This window comes from Colletes latitarsis, unplaced genomic scaffold (genome assembly GCF_051014445.1).
Source record: "Colletes latitarsis isolate SP2378_abdomen unplaced genomic scaffold, iyColLati1 scaffold0007, whole genome shotgun sequence".
Classification (NCBI taxonomy): domain Eukaryota; kingdom Metazoa; phylum Arthropoda; class Insecta; order Hymenoptera; family Colletidae; genus Colletes; species Colletes latitarsis.
The window spans coordinates 8,005,047-8,026,935 of record NW_027488367.1 but is presented as its reverse complement, the minus strand read 5'-3'; positions in this window follow the sequence as shown (position 1 = coordinate 8,026,935).

The window sequence follows — 21,889 nt, the reverse complement described above, 5'->3', positions numbered from 1 at the left end:
CTGATGAGGGCAAATCTCAGACCTATCCCGGACCTTACTTGCGTTATCCTCTAAAATATTGATCGAAACCATGTTTAATTGACTGTTTCAGTGTGGTACCACTTTACTACGTGATCCAAACCTGAAAAAACCCAGGATCCGTTCAACAAGTATGTGAAAAATGCGAAAGTATGAGTCTGATGAGGTCAAATCCCAGACCTATCCCAGACTTAACTTGCGTTATCCTCTAAAATATTGATCGAAACCAGGTTTAATCGACTGTTTCAGCGTGGTACCACATTACTACGTGATCCAAACCAGCAAAAACCCAGGATCCGTTCAACAAGTATGTGAAGAATGCGAAAGTATGAGTCTGATGAGTGAAAATCCCTGGCCTAACCTAGACCTAACATGCGTTATCCTCAAAAATATTGATCGAAACCACGTTTAATCGACTGTTTCAGTGTGGTACCACACTACTACGTGACCCAAACCAGAAAAAACCCAGGATCTGTTCAACAAGTATGTGAAGTGTGCGAAAGAATGTGTCTGATGAGGGCAAATCCCAGACCAAACCTAGGCCTAACATGCGTTATCCTCTAAAATATTGATCCAAACCAGGTTTAATGGACTGAATCAGTGTGGTACCACACTACTACGTGATACAAACCAGAAAAAACCCAGGATCTGTTCAACAAGTATGTGAAAAACGCGAAAGTATGAGCCTGATGTGGGCAAATCCCAGACCTATCCCAGACCTAACTTGCGTTGTCCTCTAAGATATTGATGGAAACCAGGTTTAATTGACTGTTTCAGTGTTGTACTTCATTACTACGTGATGCAATCCAGAAAAACCCCAGGATCTAGCCATCAAGTATGAGAAATATGCGAAAGAATGAGCCTGATGAGAGCAAATCCCAGACCTAACCTAGACCTAACATGAATTATTCTGTAATATATTGATCGAAACCAGGTTTAATTGACTGTTCCAGTGTGGTCCCACATTACTACGTGATGCAAACCAGAAAAAACCCAGGGTCCGTTCAACAAGTATGTGAAGAATGCGAAAGTATGAGTCTGATGAGGGCAAATCCTAGACCTAACCCAGACCTAACATGCCTTATCCTCTAAAATATTGATCGAAACCAGGTTTAATGGACTGTATCAGTGTGGTACCACACTACTACGTGATCCAAACCAGAAAAAAACCCAGGATCTGTTCACCAAGTATGTGAAAAACGCGAAAGTATGAGCCTGATGAGGGCAAATCCCAGACCTATCCCAGACCTAACTTGCGTTATCCTCTAAAAATATTGATCGAAACCAGGTTTAATTGACTGTTTCAGTGTGGTACCACAATACTACGTGATCCAATCCAGAAATAGCCCAGGATCTATCCATGAAGTATAAGAAATATGCGGAAGTATGAGCCTGATGAGAGCAAATCCTAGACCTAACCCAGACCTAACATGCGTTATCCTCTAAAATATTTATCAAGACCAGGTTTAATTATTTGCTTCAGTGTGGTCCCACATTACTACGTGATCCAATCCAGAAATAGCCCAGGATCTAGCCATGAAGTATGAGAAATATGCGAAAGTATGAGTCTGATGTGGGCAAATTCCAGACCTATCCCAGACCTAACTTGCATTGTCCTCTAAAATATTGATCGAAACCAGGTTTAATTGACTGTTTCAGTGTGGTACCACATTACTACGTGATCCAATCCAGAAATAGCCCCGGATCCAGCCATGAAGTATGAGAAATATGCGAAAGTATGAGCCTGATGAGGGCAAATCCTAGTCCTAACCCAGACCTAACATGCGTTATCCTCTAAAATATTTATCAAGACCAGGTTTAATTGATTGTTTCAGTGTGGTACCACATTACTACGTGATCCACACCAGCAAAAACCCAAGATCCGTTCAACAAGTATGTGAAGAATGCGAAAGTATGAGTCTGTTGAGTGAAAATCCCAGGCCTAACCTAGACCTAACATGCGTTATCCCCAAAAATATTGATCGAAACCTGGTTTAATCGACAGTTTCAGTGTGGTACCACAATACTACGTGATGCAAACCAGGGAATACCCAGGATCTGTTAAACGAGTATGTGAAGTGTGCGAAAGTATGAGCCTGATGAGGGCGAATCCCAGACCTATCCCAGACCTAACTTGCGTTATCCTCTAAAATATTGATCGAAACCAGGTTTAATTGACTGTTTTAGTGTGGTACCACTTTACTACGTGATCCAAAGCAGAAAAAACCCTCGATCAGGTCAACATGCATGTTAAAACTGCGAAAGTATGACCCTGATGAGGGCAAATCCCAGACCTATCCCAGACCTAACTTGCGTTATCCTCTAAAATATTGATCGAAACCAGGTTTAATTGACTGTTTCAGTGTGGTACCACATTACTACGTGATCCAATCCAGAAATAGCCCAGGATCCAGCCATGAAGTATGAGAAATATGCGAAAGTATGAGCCTGATGAGGGCAAATCCTAGTCCTAACCCAGACCTAACATGCGTTATCCTCTAAAATATTTATCAAGACCAGGTTTAATTGATTGTTTCAGTGTGGTACCACATTACTACGTGATCCAATCCAGTAAAACCCCAGGATCCGTTCAACAAGTATGTGAAGAATGCGAAAGTATGAGTCTGATGAGTGAAAATCCTCGGCCTAACCTAGACCTAACATGCGTTATCCTCAAAAATATTGATCGAAACCAGGTTTAATGGACAGTTTCAGTGTGGTACCACACTACTACGTGATCCAAACCAGAAAAAAACCCAGGATCTGTTCAACCAGTATGTGAAAAACGCGAAAGTATGAGCCTGATGAGGGCAAATCCCAGACCGATCCCAGACCTAACTTGCGTTTTCCTCTAAAATATTGATCGAAACCAGGTTTAATTGACTGTTTCAGTGTGGTACCACATTACTACGTGATACAATCCAGAAATAGCCCAGGATCTAGCCATGAGGTATGAGAAATATGCGAAAGTATGAGCCTGACGAGAGCAAATCCTAGACCTAACCCAGACCTAACATGCGTTATCCTCTAAAATATTTATCAAGACCAGGTTTAATTGACTGTTTCAGTGTGGTCCCACATTACTACGTGATCCAAACCAGAAAAAAACCCAGGATCCGTTCAGCAAGTATGTGAAGAATGCGAAAGTATGAGTCTGATGAGTGAATATCCCAGGCCTAACCTAGACCTTACATGCGTTATCCTCTAAAATATTGATCGAAACCAGGTTTAATCGACTGTTTCAGTGTGGTACCACATTACTACGTGATCCAAACCAGAAAAAACCCAAGATCCGTTCAACAAGTATTTGAAGAATGCGAAAGTATGAGTCTGATGAGTGAATATCCCAGGCCTAACCTAGACCTTACATGCGTTATCCTCTAAAATATTGATCGAAACCAGGTTTAATTGACTGTTTCAGTGTGGTACCACATTACTACGTGATCCAATCCAGAAATAGCCCAGGATCCAGCCATGAAGTATGAGAAATATGCGAAAGTATGAGCCTGATGAGGGCAAATCCCAGGCCTAACCTAGACCTAACATGAATTATTCTCTAAAATATTCATCAAAACCAGGTTTAATTGACTGTTTCAGTGTGGTACCACACTACTACGTGATCCAAACCAGAAAAAAACCCAGGATCCGTTCAGCAAGTATGTGAAGAATGCGAAAGTATGAGTCTGATGAGTGAAAATCCCAGGCCTAACCTAGACCATACATGCGTTATCCTCTAAAATATTGATCGAAACCAGGTTAAATCGACTGTTTCAGTGTGGTACCACATTACTACGTGATCCAAACCAGAAAAAACCCAGGATCAGTTCAAGAAGTATGTGAAAAACGCGATAGTACGAGCCTGGGGAGGGCGAACCCTGACCTATCCCAGACCTAACTCGCGTTATCCTCTAAAATATTGATCGAAACCAGGTTTAATCGACTGTTTCAGCGTGGTACCACATTACTATGTGATACAATCCAGAAACAGCCCAGGATCTAGCCATGAAGTATGAGAAATATGCGAAAGAATGAGCCTGATGAGAGCAAATCCCTGACCTAACCTAGACCTAACATGAATTATTCTGTAAAATATTTATCAAGACCAGGTTTAATTGAATTTTTCTGTGTGGTACCACATTACTACGTGATCCAAACCAGTAAAAACCCAGGATCCGTTCAACAAGTATGTGAAGAATGCGAAAGTGTGAGTCTGATGAGGGCAAATCCTAGACCTAACCCAGACCTAACATGCGTTATCCTCTAAAATATTAATCAAGACCAGGTTTATTGGAATGTTTCAGTGTGGTACCACATTACTACGTGATCCAAACCAGTAAAAACCCAGGATCCGTTCAACAAGTATGTGAAGAATGCGAAAGTACGAGTCTGATGAGTGAAAATCCCAGGCCTAACCTAGACCTAACATGCGTTATCCTCAATAATATCGATCGAAACCAGGTTTAATTGAGTGTTTCAGTGTTGTACTTCATTACTACGTGATGCAATCCAGAAAAAGCCCAGGATCTAGCTATCTAGTATGAGAAATATGCGAAAGAATGAGCCTGATGAGAGCAAATCCCAGGCCTAACCTAGACCTAACATGAATTATTCTCTAAAATATTCATCAAAACCAGGTTTAATTGACTGTTTCAGTGTGGTACCACATTACTACGTGATCCAATCCAGAAATAGCCCAGGATCCAGCCATGAAGTATGAGAAATATGCGAAAGTATGAGCCTGATGAGGGCAAATCCTAGACCTAACCCAGACCTAACATGCGTTATTCTCTAAAATAGTTATCATGACCAGGTTTAATGGAATGTTTCAGTGTGGTACCACATTACTACGTGATCCAAACCAGCAAAAACCCAGGATCCGTTCAACAAGTATGAGAAGAATGCGAAAGTATGAGTCTGATGAGTGAAAATCCCAGGCCTAACCTAGACCTAACATGCGTTATCCTCAAAAATATTTATCAAGACCAGGTTTAACTGAGTGTTTCAGTGTGGTACCACATTACTACGTGATCCATACCAGAAAAAGCCCAGGATCTGTTCAGCAAGTATGTGAAAAATGCGAAAGCATGAGTCTGATGAGGGCAAATCCCAGGCCTAACCTAGACATAACTTTCGTTATCCTCTAAAATATTGATCGAAACCAGGTTCAGTGGGCTGTTTCAGTGTGGTACCACATTACTGCGCGATCCAAACCAGAAAAAACCCAGGATCTGTTCAACAAGTATGTGAAGTGTGCGAAAGTATGAGTCTGATGAGTGAAAATCCCAGGCCTAACCTAGACCTAACATGCGTTATCCTCTAAAATATTGATCGAAACCAGGTTTATTTGACTGTTTCAGTGTGGTACCACAATACTACGTGATCCAATCCAGAAATAGCCCAGGATCTATCCATGAAGTATAAGAAATATGCGGAAGTGATAGCCTGATGAGAGCAAATCCTAGACCTAACCCAGACCTAACATGCGTTATCCTCTAAAATATTTATCAAGACCAGGTTTAATTATTTGTTTCAGTGTGGTCCCACATTACTACGTGATCCAAACCAGAAAAAAACCCCGGCCTAACCTAGACCTAACATGAATTATTCTCTAAAATATTGATCGGAACCAGGTTTAATTGACTGTTTCAGTGTGGTACCACTTTACTACGTGATCCAAACCAGAAAAAACCCAGGATCCGTTCAACAAGTATGTGAAGAATGCGAAAGTATGAGTCTGTTGAGTGAAAATCCTCGGCCTAACCTAGACCTAACTTGCGTTATCCTCTAAAATATTGATCGAAACCAGGTTTAATTGACTGTTTCAGTGTGGTACCACATTACTACGTGATCCAATCCAGAAATAGCCCAGGATCCGTTCAACAAGTCTATGAAGAATGCGAAAGTATGAGTCTGATGAGAGCAAATCCCAGACCTAACCTAGACCTAACATGAATTGTTCTCTAAAATATTGATCAAAACCAGGTTTAATTGACTGTTTCGGTGTGGTACCACATTACTACGTGATCCAAACCAGAAAAAAACCCAGGATCTGTTCAACGAGTATGTGAAGTGTGCGAAAGTATGAGTCTGATGAGGGCAAATCTCAGACCTATCCCGGACCTAACTTGCGTTATCCTCTAAAATATTGATCGAAACCATGTTTAATTGACTGTTTCAGTGTGGTACCACTTTACTACGTGATCCAAACCAGAAAAAACCCAGGATCCGTTCAACAAGTATGTGAAAAATGCGAAAGTATGACCCTGATGAGGGCAAATCCCAGACCTATCCCAGACCTAACTTGCGTTGTCCTCTAAAATATTGATGGAAACCAGGTTTCATTGACTGTTTCAGTGTGGTACCACATTAGTACGTGATCCAAACCAGAAAAAAGCCCGGGATCTGTTCATCAAGTATGTGAAAAACGCGAAAGTATGAGCCTGATGAGGGCAAATCCCAGACCTATCCCAGACCTAACTTGCGTTATCCTCTAAAATATTGATCGAAACCAGGTTTAATTGACTGTTTCAGTGTGGTACCACAATACTACGTGATCCAATCCAGAAATAGCCCAGGATCTATCCATGAAGTATAAGAAATATGCGGAAGTATGAGCCTGATGAGAGCAAATCCTAGACCTAACCCAGACCTAACATGCGTTATCCTCTAAAATAATTATCAAGACCAGGTTTAATTATTTGCTTCAGTGTGGCCCCACATTACTACGTGATCCAAACCAGAAAATTACCCAGGATCTGTTCAACGAGTATGTGAAGTGTGCAAAAGTTTGAGTCTGATGAGGGCAAATCCCAGACCTATCCCAGACCTAACTTGCGTTATCCTCTAAAATATTGATCGAAACCAGGTTTAATTGACTGTTTCAGCGTGGTACCACATTACTACGTGACACAATCCAGAAATAGCCCAGGATCTAGCCATGAAGTATGAGAAATATGCGAAAGTATGAGCCTGATGAGGGCAAATCCTAGACGTAACCCGGACCTAACATACGTTATCCTCTAAAATATTTATCAAGACCAGGTTTAATTGATTGTTTCAGTGTCGTACCACATTACTACGTGATCCACACCAGAAAAAACCCAAGATCCGTTCAACAAGTATGTGAAGAATGCGAAAGTATGAGTCTGTTGAGTGAAAATCCCAGGCCTAACCTAGACCTAACATGCGTTATCCCCAAAAATATTGATCGAAACCTGGTTTAATCGACAGTTTCAGTGTGGTACCACAATACTACGTGATGCAAACCAGGGAATACCCAGGATCTGTTAAACGAGTATGTGAAGTGTGCGAAAGTATGAGCCTGATGAGGGCGAATCCCAGACCTATCCCAGACCTAACTTGCGTTATCCTCTAAAATATTGATCGAAACCAGGTTTAATTGACTGTTTTAGTGTAGTACCACTTTACTACGTGATCCAAAGCAGAAAAAACCCTCGATCAGGTCAACATGCATGTTAAAACTGCGAAAGTATGACCCTGATGAGGGCAAATCCCAGACCTATCCCAGACCTAACTTGCGTTGTCCTCTAAGATATTGATGGAAACCAGGTTTAATTGACTGTTTCAGTGTTGTACTTCATTACTACGTGATGCTATCCAGAAAAAGCCCATGATCTAGCCATCAAGTATGAGAAATATGCGAAGGAATGAGTCTGATGAGTGCAAATCCCAGACCTAACCTAGACCTAACATGAATTATTCCCTAAAATATTGATCGAAACCAGGTTTAATTGACTGTTTCAGTGTGGCACCACATTACTACGTGATCCAATCCAGTAAAACCCCAGGATCCGTTCAACAAGTATGTGAAGAATGCGAAAGTATGAGTCTGATGAGTGAAAATCCTCGGCCTAACCTAGACCTAACATGCGTTATCCTCAAAAATATTGATCGAAACCAGGTTTAATGGACAGTTTCAGTGTGGTACCACACTACTACGTGATCCAAACCAGAAAAAAACCCAGGATCTGTTCAACCAGTATGTGAAAAACGCGAAAGTATGAGCCTGATGAGGGCAAATCCCCGACCGATCCCAGACCTAACTTGCGTTTTCCTCTAAAATATTGATCGAAACCAGGTTTAATTGACTGTTTCAGTGTGGTACCACATTACTACGTGGTACAATCCAGAAATAGCCCAGGATCTAGCCATGAGGTATGAGAAATATGCGAAAGTATGAGCCTGACGAGAGCAAATCCTAGACCTAACCCAGACCTAACATGCGTTATCCTCTAAAATATTCATCAAGACCAGGTTTAATTGATTGTTTCAGTGTGGTCCCACATTACTACGTGATCCAAAGCAGAAAAAACCCAGGATCCGTTCAACAAGTATGTGAAGAATGCGAAAGTATGAGTCTGATGAGTGAAAATCCTCGGCCTAACCTAGACCTAACATGCGTTATCCTCAAAAATATTGATCGAAACCAGGTTTAATGGACAGTTTCAGTGTGGTACCACACTACTACGTGATCCAAACCAGAAAAAAACCCAGGATCTGTTCATCAAGTATGTGAAATACGCGAAAGTATGAGCCTGAAGAGGGCAAATCCCAGACCTATCCCAGACCTAACTTGCGTTATCCTCTAAAATATTGATCGAAACCAGGTTTAATCGACTGTTTCAGCGTGGTACCACATTACTATGTGATACAATCCAGAAACAGCCCAGGATCTAGCCATGAAGTATGAGAAATATGCGAAAGTATGAGCCTGATGAGGGCAAACCCTAGACCTAGCCCAAACCTAACATGCGTTATCCTCTAAAATATTTATCAAGACCAGGTTTAATTGAATGTTTCAGTGTGGTACCACATTACTACGTGAACGAAACCTGAAAAAACCCAGGATCCGTTCAACAAGTAAGTTAAAACTGCGACAGTATGATCCTGATGAGAGCAAATCCCAGACCTAACCTAGACCTGACATGCGTTGTCCTCTAAAATATTGATGGAACCAGGTTTAAATGACTGTTTCAGTGTTGTACTTCATTACTACGTGATGCAATCCAAAAAAAGCCCAGGATCTAGCCATGAAGTATGAGAAATATGCGAAAGAATGAGCCTGATGAGAGCAAATCCCTGACCTAACCTAGACCTAACATGAATTGTTCTCTAAAATATTGATCAAAACCAGGTTTAATTGACTGTTTCAGCGTGGTACCACATTACTACGTGACACAATCCAGAAATAGCCCAGGATCTAGCCATGAAGTATGAGAAATATGCGAAAGTATGAGCCTGATGAGGGCAAATCCTAGACGTAACCCGGACCTAACATACGTTATCCTCTAAAATATTTATCAAGACCAGGTTTAATTGAATGTTTCAGTGTGGTCCCACATTACTACGTGTACCAAACCGGAAAAAACCCAGGATCCGTTCAACAAGTATGTGACGAATGCGAAAGTATGAGTCTGATGAGTGAAAATCCCAGGCCTAACCTAAACCTAACATGCGTTATCCTCTAAAATATTGATCGATACCAGGTTTAATTGACTGTTTCAGTGTGGTACCACATTACTACGTGATCCAATCCAGAAATAGCCTAGGAACTAGCCATGAAGTATGAGAAATATGCGAAAGTATGAGTCTGATGTGGGCAAATGCCAGACCTATCCCAGACCTAACTTGCATTGTCCTCTAAAATATTGATCGAAACCAGGTTTAGTTGACTGTTTCAGTGTGGTACCACATTACTACGTGATCCAATCCAGAAATAGTCCAGGATCCAGCCATGAAGTATGAGAAATATGCGAAAGTATGAGCCTGATGAGGGCAAATCCTAGTCCTAACCCAGACCTAACATGCGTTATCCTCTAAAATATTTATCAAGACCAGGTTTAATTGATTGTTTCAGTGTGGTACCACATTACTACGTGATCCACACCAGAAAAAACCCAAGATCCGTTCAACAAGTATGTGAAGAATGCGAAAGTATGAGTCTGCTGAGTGAAAATCCCAGGCCTAACCTAGACCTAACATGCGTTATCCCCAAAAATATTGATCGAAACCTGGTTTAATCGACAGTTTCAGTGTGGTACCACAATACTACCTGATGCAAACCAGGGAATACCCAGGATCTGTTAAACGAGTATGTGAAGTGTGCGAAAGTATGAGCCTGATGAGGGCGAATCCCAGACCTATCCCAGACCTAACTTGCGTTATCCTCTAAAATATTGATCGAAACCAGGTTTAATTGACTGTTTTAGTGTAGTACCACTTTACTACGTGATCCAAAGCAGAAAAAACCCTCGATCAGGTCAACATGCATGTTAAAACTGCGAAAGTATGACCCTGATGAGGGCAAATCCCAGACCTATCCCAGACCTAACTTGCGTTGTCCTCTAAGATATTGATGGAAACCAGGTTTAATTGACTGTTTCAGTGTTGTACTTCATTACTACGTGATGCTATCCAGAAAAAGCCCATGATCTAGCCATCAAGTATGAGAAATATGCGAAGGAATGAGTCTGATGAGTGCAAATCCCAGACCTAACCTAGACCTAACATGAATTATTCTCTAAAATATTGATCGAAACCAGGTTTAATTGACTGTTTCAGTGTGGCACCACATTACTACGTGATCCAATCCAGTAAAACCCCAGGATCCGTTCAACAAGTATGTGAAGAATGCGAAAGTATGAGTCTGATGAGTGAAAATCCTCGGCCTAACCTAGACCTAACTTGCGTTTTCCTCTAAAATATTGATCGAAACCAGGTTTAATTGACTGTTTCAGTGTGGTACCACATTACTACGTGGTACAATCCAGAAATAGCCCAGGATCTAGCCATGAGGTATGAGAAATATGCGAAAGTATGAGCCTGACGAGAGCAAATCCTAGACCTAACCCAGACCTAACATGCGTTATCCTCTAAAATATTGATCGAAACCAGGTTTAATCGACTGTTTCAGTGAGGTACCACATTACTACGTGATCCAAACCAGAAAAAACCCAAGATCCGTTCAACAAGTATTTGAACAATGCGAAAGTATGAGTCTGATGAGTGAATATCCCAGGCCTAATCTAGACATAACATGCGTTATCCTCTTAAATATTGACCGATACCAGGTTTAATGGACTGTTTCAGTGTGGTACCACTTTACTACGTGATCCAAAGCAGAAAAAACCCTCGATCAGGTCAACATGTATGTTAAAACTGCGAAAGTATGACCCTGATGAGGGCAAATCCCCGGCCTAACCTATACCTAACATGCGTTGTCCTCTAAAATATTGATGGAAACCAGGTTTAATTGACTGTTTCAGTGTCGTACTTCATTACTACGTGATGCAATCCAGAAAAAGCCCCGGATCTAGCCATCAAGTATGAGAAATATGCGAAAGAATGAGCCTGATGAGAGCAAATCCCAGACCTAACCTAGACCTAACATGAATTGTTCTCTAAAATATTGATCAAAACCAGGTTTAATTGACTGTTTCGGTGTGGTACCACATTACTACGTGATCCAAACCAGAAAATAACCCAGGATCTGTTCAAGGAGTATGTGAAAAATGCGAAAGCATGAGTCTGATGAGTGAAAATCCCAGGCCTAACGTAGACCTAACATGCGTTATCCTCAATAATATTGATCGAAACCAGGTTTAATCGACTGTTTCAGCGTGGTACCACATTACTACGTGATCCAAGCCAGAAAAAAACCCAGGATCTGTTCAACGAGTATGTGAAGTGTGCGAAAGTATGAGTCTGATGAGGGCAAATCCCAGACCTATCCCAGACCTAACATGCGTTATCCTCAAAAATATTTATCAAGACCAGGTTTAACTGAGTGTTTCAGTGTGGCACCACATTACTACGTGATCCATACCAGAAAAAGCCCAGGATCTGTTCAACAAGTATGTGAAAAATGCGAAAGCATGAGTCTGATGAGGGCAAATCCCTGGCCTAACCTAGACATAACTTTCGTTATCCTCTAAAATATTGGTCGAAACCAGGTTCAGTGGGCTGTTTCAGTGTGGTACCACATTACTGCGCGATCCAAACCAGAAAAAACCCAGGATCTGTTCAACAAGTATGTGAAGTGTGCGAAAGTATGTGTCTGATGACTGAAAATCCCAGGCCTAACCTAGACCTAACATGCGTTATCCTCTAAAATATTGATCGAAACCAGGTTTAATTGACTGTTTCAGTGTGGTACCACACTACTACGTGACCCAATCCAGAAATAGCCCAGGATCTAGCCATGAAGTATGAGAAATATGCGAAAGTATGAGCCTGATGAGGGCAAATCCTAGACCTAACCCAGACCTAACATGAATTATTCTCTAAAATATTGATCGAAACCAGGTTTAATTGACTGTTTCAGTGTTGTACTTCATTACTACGTGCTCGAAACCAGAAAAAAACCCAGGATCCGTTCAACAAGTATGTGAAGAATGCGAAAGTATGAGTCTGATGAATGAAAATCCCAGGCCTAACCTATACCTAACATGCGTTATCCTCAAAAATATTGATCGAAACCTGGTTTAATCGACTGTTTCAGTGTGGTACCACATTACTGTGTGATCCAAACCAGAAAATAGCCCAGGATCTATCCATGAAGTATAAGAAATATGCGAAAGTATGAGCCTGATGATGGCAAATCCTAGACCTAACCCAGACCTAACATGCGTTATCCTCAAAAATATTTATCAAGACCAGGTTTACCTGAATGATTCAGTGTGGTACCACATTACTACGTGATCCAATCCAGTAAAACCCCAGGATCCGTTCAACAAGTATGTGAAGAATGCGAAAGTATGAGTCTGATGAGTGAAAATCCTCGGCCTAACCTAGACCTAACATGCGTTATCCTCAAAAATATTGATCGAAACCAGGTTTAATGGACAGTTTCAGTGTGGTACCACACTACTACGTGACCCAATCCAGAAATAGCCCAGGATCTAGCCATGAAGTATGAGAAATATGCGAAAGTATGAGCCTGATGAGGGCAAATCCTAGACCTAACCCAGACCTAACATGAATTATTCTCTAAAATATTGATCGAAACCAGGTTTAATTGACTGTTTCAGTGTTGTACTTCATTACTACGTGATGCAATCCAGAAAAAGGCCAGGATCTAGCCATCAAGTATGAGAAATATGCGAAAGAATGAGCCTGATGAGAGCAAATCCCAGACCTAACCTAGACCTAACATGAATTATTCTCTAAAATATTGATCGAAACCAGGTTTAATTGACTGTTTCAGTGTGGTACCACATTACTACGTGATCCAATCCAGTAAAACCCCAGGATCTGTTCAACAAGTATGTGAGAAATGCGAAAGTATGACCCTGATGTGGGCAAATCCCAGACCTAACCCAGACCTAACTTGCATCGTCCTCTAAAATATTGATCGAAACCAGGTTTAGTGGACTGTTTCAGTGTGGTACCACTTTACTACGTGATACAAAGCAGAAAAAACCCTCGATCAGGTCAACATGTATGTTAGAACTGCGAAAGTATGACCCTGATGAGGGCAAATCCCAGGCCTAACCTAGACCTAACATGAATTATTCTCTAAAATATTGATCGAAACCAGGTTTAATTGACTGTTTCAGTGTTGTACTTCATTACTACGTGATGCAATCCAGAAAAAGCCCAGGATCTAGCCATCAAGTATGAGAAATATGCCAAAGAATGAGCCTGATGAGAGCAAATCCCAGACCTAACCTAGACCTAACATGAATTATTCTCTAAAATATTGATCGAAACCAGGTTTAATTGACTGTTTCAGTGTGGTACCACATTACTACGTGATCCAATCCAGTAAAACCCCAGGATCCGTTCAACAAGTATGTGAAGAATGCGAAAGTATGAGTCTGATGAGTGAAAATCCTCGGCCTAACCTAGACCTAACATGCGTTATCCTCAAAAATATTGATCGAAACCAGGTTTAATGGACAGTTTCAGTGTGGTACCACACTACTACGTGATCCAAACCAGAAAAAAACCCAGGATCTGTTCAACCAGGATGTGAAAAACGCGAAAGTATGAGCCTGATGAGGGCAAATCCCAGACCGATCCCAGACCTAACTTGCGTTATCCTCTAAAATATTGATCGAAACCAGGTTTAATTGACTGTTTCAGTGTGGTACCACATTACTACGTGATCCAATCCAGAAATAGCCCAGGATCTAGCCATGAGGTATGAGGAATATGCGAAAGTATGAGCCTGACGAGAGCAAATCCTACACCTAACCCAGAACTAACATGCGTTATCCTCTAAAATATTTATCAAGACCAGGTTTAATTGATTGTTTCAGTGTGGTCCCACATTACTACGTGATCCAAACCAGAAAAAACCCAGGATCCGTTCAACAAGTCTGTGAAGAATGCGAAAGAATGACTCTGATGAGTGAAAATCCCAGGCCTAACCTAGACCTAACATGCGTTATCCTCAAAAATATTGATCGAAACCTGGTTTAATCGACTGTTTCAGTGTGGTACCACATTACTATGTGATCCAAACCAGAAAATAGCCCAGGATCTATCCATGAAGTATAAGAAATATGCGAAAGTATGAGCCTGGTGAGGGCAAATCCTAGACCTAACCCAGACCTAACATGCGCTATCCTCAAAAATATTTATCAAGACCAGGTTTAACTGAACGTTTCAGTGTGGTACCACATTACTACGTGATCCATACCAGAAAAAACCCAGGATCTGTTCAACAAGTATGTGAAAAATGCGAAAGCATGAGTCTGATGAGGGCAAATCCCAGGCCTAACCTAGACATAACTTTCGTTATCCTCTAAAATATTGATCGAAACCAGGTTCAGTGGGCTGTTTCAGTGTGGTACCACATTACTGCGCGATCCAATCCAGAAATAGCCCAGGATCTAGCCATGAAGTATGAGAAATATGCGAAAGTATGGGTCTGATGAGGGCAAATCCTAGACCTAACCCAGACCTAACATGCGTTATCCTCTAAAATATTTATCAAGACCAGGTTTAATTGATTGTTTCAGTGTGGTCCCACATTACTACGTGATCCAAACCAGAAAAAACCCAGGATACCTTCAACAAGTCTGTGAAGAATGCGAAAGAATGAGCCTGATGAGGGCGAATCCCAGACCTATCCCAGACCTACCTTGCGTTATCCTCTAAAATATTGATCGAAACCAGGTTTAATTGACTGTTTCAGCGTGGTACCACGTTACTACGTGATACAATCCTGAAACAGCCCAGGATCTAGCCATGAAGTATCAGAAATATGCGAAAGTATGAGCCTGACGAGGGCAAATCCTAGACCTAACCCAAACCTAACATGCGTTATCCTCTAAAATATTTATCAAGACCAGGTTTAATTATTTGTTTCAGTGTGGTCCCACATTACTACGTGCTCCAAACCAGAAAAAAACCCAGGATCCGTTCAACAAGTATGTGAAGAATGCGAAAGTATGAGTCTGATGAATGAAAATCCCAGGCCTAACCTATACCTAACATGCGTTATCCTCAAAAATATTGATCGAAACCTGGTTTAATCGACTGTTTCAGTGTGGTACCACATTACTATGTGATCCAAACCAGAAAATAGCCCAGGATCTATCCATGAAGTATAAGAAATATGCGAAAGTATGAGCCTGATGATGGCAAATCCTAGACCTAACCCAGACCTAACATGCGTTATCCTCAAAAATATTTATCAAGACCAGGTTTACCTGAATGTTTCAGTGTGGTACCACATTACTACGTGATCCAATCCAGTAAAACCCCAGGATCCGTTCAACAAGTATGTGAAGAATGCGAAAGTATGAGTCTGATGAGTGAAAATCCTCGGCCTAACCTAGACCTAACATGCGTTATCCTCAAAAATATTGATCGAAACCAGGTTTAATGGACAGTTTCAGTGTGGTACCACACTACTACGTGACCCAATCCAGAAATAGCCCAGGATCTAGCCATGAAGTATGAGAAATATGCGAAAGTATGAGCCTGATGAGGGCAAATCCTAGACCTAACCCAGACCTAACATGAATTATTCTCTAAAATATTGATCGAAACCAGGTTTAATTGACTGTTTCAGTGTTGTACTTCATTACTACGTGATGCAATCCAGAAAAAGCCCAGGATCTAGCCATCAAGTATGAGAAATATGCGAAAGAATGAGCCTGATGAGAGCAAATCCCAGACCTAACCTAGACCTAACATGAATTATTCTCTAAATTATTGATCGAAACCAGGTTTAATTGACTGTTTCAGTGTGGTACCACATTACTACGTGATCCAATCCAGTAAAACCCCAGGATCTGTTCAACAAGTATGTGAGAAATGCGAAAGTATGACCCTGATGTGGGCAAATCCCAGACCTAACCCAGACCTAACTTGCATCGTCCTCTAAAATATTGATCGAAACCAGGTTTAATTGACTGTTCCAGTGTGGTACCACATTACTACGTGACCCAATCCAGAAATAGCCCAGGATCTAGCCATGGAGTATGAGAAATATGCGAAAGTATGAGCCTGATGAGGGCAAATCCTAGACCTAACCCAGACCTAACATGCGTTATCATCTAAAATATTGATCCAAACCAGGTTTAGTGGACTGTTTCAGTGTGGTACCACTTTACTACGTGATACAAAGCAGAAAAAACCCTCGATCAGGTCAACATGTATGTTAGAACTGCGAAAGTATGACCCTGATGAGGGCAAATCCCAGGCCTAACCTAGACCTAACATGAATTATTCTCTAAAATATTGATCGAAACCAGGTTTAATTGACTGTTTCAGTGTTGTACTTCATTACTACGTGATGCAATCCAGAAAAAGCCCAGGATCTAGCCATCAAGTATGAGAAATATGCGAAAGAATGAGCCTGATGAGAGCAAATCCCAGACCTAACCTAGACCTAACATGAATTATTCTCTAAAATATTGATCGAAACCAGGTTTAATTGACTGTTTCAGTGTGGTACCACATTACTACGTGATCCAATCCAGTAAAACCCCAGGATCCGTTCAACAAGTATGTGAAGAATGCGAAAGTATGAGTCTGATGAGTGAAAATCCTCGGCCTAACCTAGACCTAACATGCGTTATCCTCAAAAATATTGATCGAAACCAGGTTTAATTGACTGTTTCAGTGTGGTACCACATTACTACGTGATCCAATCCAGTAAAACCCCAGGATCTGTTCAACAAGTATGTGAGAAATGCGAAAGTATGACCCTGATGTGGGCAAATCCCAGACCTAACCCAGACCTAACTTGCATCGTCCTCTAAAATATTGATCGAAACCAGGTTTAATTGACTGTTTCAGTGTGGTACCACTTTACTACGTGATACAAAGCAGAAAAAACCCTCGATCAGGTCAACATGTATGTTAAAACTGCCAAAGTATGACCCTGATGAGGGCAAATCCCAGGCCTAACCTAGACCTAACATGCGTTGTCCTCTAAAATATTGATGGAAACTTGGTTTAATTGACTGTTTCAGTGTTGTACTTCATTACTACGTGATACAATCCAGAAACCCCAGGATCTAGCCATCAAGTATGAGAAATATGCGAAAGAATGAGCCTGATGAGAGCAAATCCCAGACCTAACCTAGACCTAACATGGATTATTCTCTAAAATATTGATCGAAACCAGGTTTAATTGACTGTTTCAGTGTGGTACCACATTACTACGTGATCCAAACCAGTAAAACCCCAGGATCCGTTCAACAAGTATGTGAAGAATGCGAAAGTATGAGTCTGATGAGTGAAAATCCTCGGCCTAACCTAGACCTAACATGCGTTATCCTCAAAAATATTGATCGAAACCAGGTTTAATGGACAGTTTCAGTGTGCTACCACACCACTACGTGATCCAAACTAGAAAAAAACCCAGGATCTGTTCAACCAGTATGTGAAAAACGCGAAAGTATGAGCCTGATGAGGGCAAATCTCAGACCGATCCCAGACCTAACTTGCGTTACCCTCTAAAATATTGATCGAAACCAGGTTTAATTGACTGTTTCAGTGTGGTACCACATTACTACGTGATCCAATCCAGAAATAGCCCAGGATCTAGCCATGAGGTATGAGAAATATGCGAAAGTATGAGTCTGACGAAAGCATATCCTAGACCTAACCCAGACCTAACATGCGTGATCCTCTAAAATATTTATCAAGACCAGGTTTAATTGATTGTTTAAGTGTGGTCCCACATTACTACGTGATCCAAACCACAAAAAACCCAGGATCCGTTCAACAAGTATGTGAAGAATGCGAAAGAATGTGTCTGATGAGTGAAAATCCCAGGCCTAACCTAGACCTAACATGCGTTATCCTCAACAATATTGATCGAAACCTGGTTTAATCGACTGTTTCAGTGTGGTACCACATTACTATGTGATCCAAACCGGAAAATAGCCCAGGATCTATCCATGAAGTATAAGAAATATGCGAAAGTATGAGCCTGATGAGGGCAAATCCTAGACCTAACCCAAACCTAACATGCGTTATCCTCTAAAATATTGATCCAAACCAGGTTTAATGGACTGCTTCGGTGTGGTACCACTTTACTACGTGATCCAAAGCAGAAAAAACCCTCGATCAGGTCAACATGTATGTTAAAACTGCGACAGTATGACCCTGATGAGGGCAAATCCCAGGCCTAACCTAGACCTAACATGCGTTATCCTCAAAAATATTGGTCGAAACCAGGTTTAATGGACAGTTTCAGTGTGGTACCACACTACTACGTGATCCAAACCAGAAAAAAACCCAGGATCTGTTCAACAAGTATGTGAAATACGCGAAAGTATGAGTCTGATGAGTGAAAATCCCAGACCTAACCTAGACCTAACATGCGTTATCAACTAAAATATTGAACCAAACCAGGTTTAATGGACTGTTTCAGTGTGGTACCTCACTACTACGTGATCCAAAGCAGAAAAAACCCTCGATCAGGTCAACATGTATGTTAAAACTGCGAAAGTATGACCCTGAAGAGGGCAAATCCCAGGCCTAACCTATACCTTACATGCGTTGTCCTCTAAAATATTGATGGAAACCTGGTTTAATCGACTGTTTCAGTGTGGTACCACATTACTATGTGATCCAAACCAGAAAATAGCCCAGGATCTATCCACGAAGTATAAGAAATATGCGAAAGTATGAGCCTGATGATGGCAAATCCCAGGCCTAACCTATACCTAACATGCGTTGTCCTCTAAAATATTGATGGAAACCAGGTTTCATTGACTGTTTCAGTGTGGTACCACTTTTCTACGTGATCCAAACCAGAAAAAACCCAGGATCCGTTCAACAAGTATGTGAAAAATGCGAAAGTATGACCCTGATGAGGGCAAATCCTAGACCTAACCCAGACCTAACATGCGTTATCCTCTAAAATATTGATCGAAACCAGGTTTAATTGACTGTTTCGGTGTGGTACCACATTACTACGTGATCCAAACCACAAAAAACCCAGGATCCGTTCAACAAGTATGTGAAGAATGCGAAAGTATGAGTCTGATGAGTGAAAATCCCAGGCCTAACCTAGACCTAACATGCGTTATCCTCAACAATATTGATCGAAACCTGGTTTAATCGACAGTTTCAGTGTGGTACCACATTACTATGTGATCCAAACCAGAAAATAGCCCAGGATCTATCCATGAAGTATAAGAAATATGCGAAAGTATGAGCCTGATGAGGGCAAATCCTAGACCTAACCCAGACCTAACATGCGTAATCCTCAAAAATATTTATCAAGACCAGGTTTAACTGAATGTTTCAGTGTGGTACCACATTACTACGTGATCCATACCAGAAAAAACCCAGGATCTGTTCAACAAGTATGTGAAAAATGCGAAAGCATGAGTCTGATGAGGGCAAATCCCAGGCCTAACCTAGACATAACTTTCGTTATCCTCTAAAATATTGATCGACACCAGCTTCAGTGGGCTGTTTCAGTGTGGTACCACATTACTGCGCGATCCAAACAAGAAAAAACCCAGGATCTGTTCAACAAGAATGTGAAAAATGCGAAAGTATGACCCTGATGTGGGCAAATCCCAGACCTAACCCAGACCTAACTTGCATTGTCCTCTAAAATATTGATCGAAACCAGGTTTAATTGACTGTTCCAGTGTGGTACCACATTACTACGTGATCCAATCCAGAAATAGCCCAGGATCTAGCCATGAAGTATGAGAAATATGCGAAAGTATGAGCCTGATGAGGGCAAATCCTAGACCTAACCCAGACCTAACTTGCATTGTCCTCTAAAATATTGATCGAAACCTGGTTTAATGGACTGTTTCAGAGTGGTACCACATTACTACGTGAACCAAACCAGAAACAACCCAGGATCAGTTCAACAAGTATGTGAAAAACGCGAAAGTATGAGCCTGATGAGGGCAAATCCTAGACCTAACCCAGACCTAACATGCGTTATCCTCTAAAATGCTTATCAAGACCAGGTTTAATTGATTGTTTCAGTGTGGTACCAGATTACTACGTGATCCACACCAGAAAAAACCCAAGATCCGTTCAACAAGTATGTGAAGAATGCGAAAGTATGAGTCTGATGAGTGAAAATCCCAGGCCTAGCGTAGACCTAACATGCGTTATCCTCAAAAATATTGATCGAAACCTGGTTTAATTGACTGTTTCAGTGTGGTACCACATTACTACGTGAAGCAAACCAGAAATAACCCAGGATCAGTTCAACAAGTATGTGCAAAACGCGAAAGTATGAGCCTGATGAGGGCGAATCCCAGACCTATCCCAGACCTAACTTGCGTTATCCTCTAAAATATTGATCGAAACCAGGTTTAATGGACTGTTTCAGCGTGGTACCACGTTACTACGTGATACAATCCTGAAACAGCCCAGGATCTAGCCATGAAGTATGAGAAATATGGGAAAGTATGACCCTGATGTGGGCAAATCCCAGGCCTAGCCTAGACCTAACATGCGTTGTCCTCTAAAATATTGAGCGAAACCAGGTTTAATGGACTGTTTCAGTGTGGTACCACATTACTACGTGAACCAAACCAAAAAACCCAGGATCAGTTCAACGAGTATGTGAAAAACGCGAAAGTATGAGCCTGATGAGGGCAAATCCTAGACCTAACCCAGTCCTAACATGCGTTATCCTCTAAAATGTTTATCAAGACCAGGTTTAATTGACTGTTTCTGTGTTGTACTTCATTACTACGTGATGCAATCCAGAAAAAGCCCAGGATCTAGCCATCAAGTATGAGAAATATGCGAAAGAATGATCCTGATGAGAGCAAATCCAAGGCCTAACCTAGACCTAACATGAATTATTCTCTAAAATATTGATCGAAACCAGGTTTAATTGACTGTTTCAGTGTGGTACCACATTACTACGTGATCCAAACCAGTAAAACCCCAGGATCCGTTCAAGAAGTATGTGAAGAATGCGAAAGTATGAGTCTGATGAGTGAAAATCCTCGGCCTAACCTAGACCTAACATGCGTTATCCTCAAAAATATTGATCGAAACCAGGTTTAATGGACAGTTTCAGTGTGGTACCACATTACTACGTGATCCAATCCAGAAATAGCCCAGGATCCAGCCATGAAGTATGAGAAATATGCGAAAGTATGAGTCTGATGAGGGCAAATCCTAGTCCTAACCCAGACCTAACATGCGTTATCCTCTAAAATATTTATCAAGACCAGGTTTAATTGATTGTTTCAGTGTGGTACCACATTACTACGTGATCCGCACCAGAAAAAACCCAAGATCCGTTCAACAAGTATGTGAAGAATGCGAAAGTATGAGTCTGTTGAGTGAAAATCCCAGGCCTAACCTAGACCTAACATGCGTTATCCCCAAAAATATTGATCGAAACCTGGTTTAATCGACAGTTTCAGTGTGGTACCACAATACT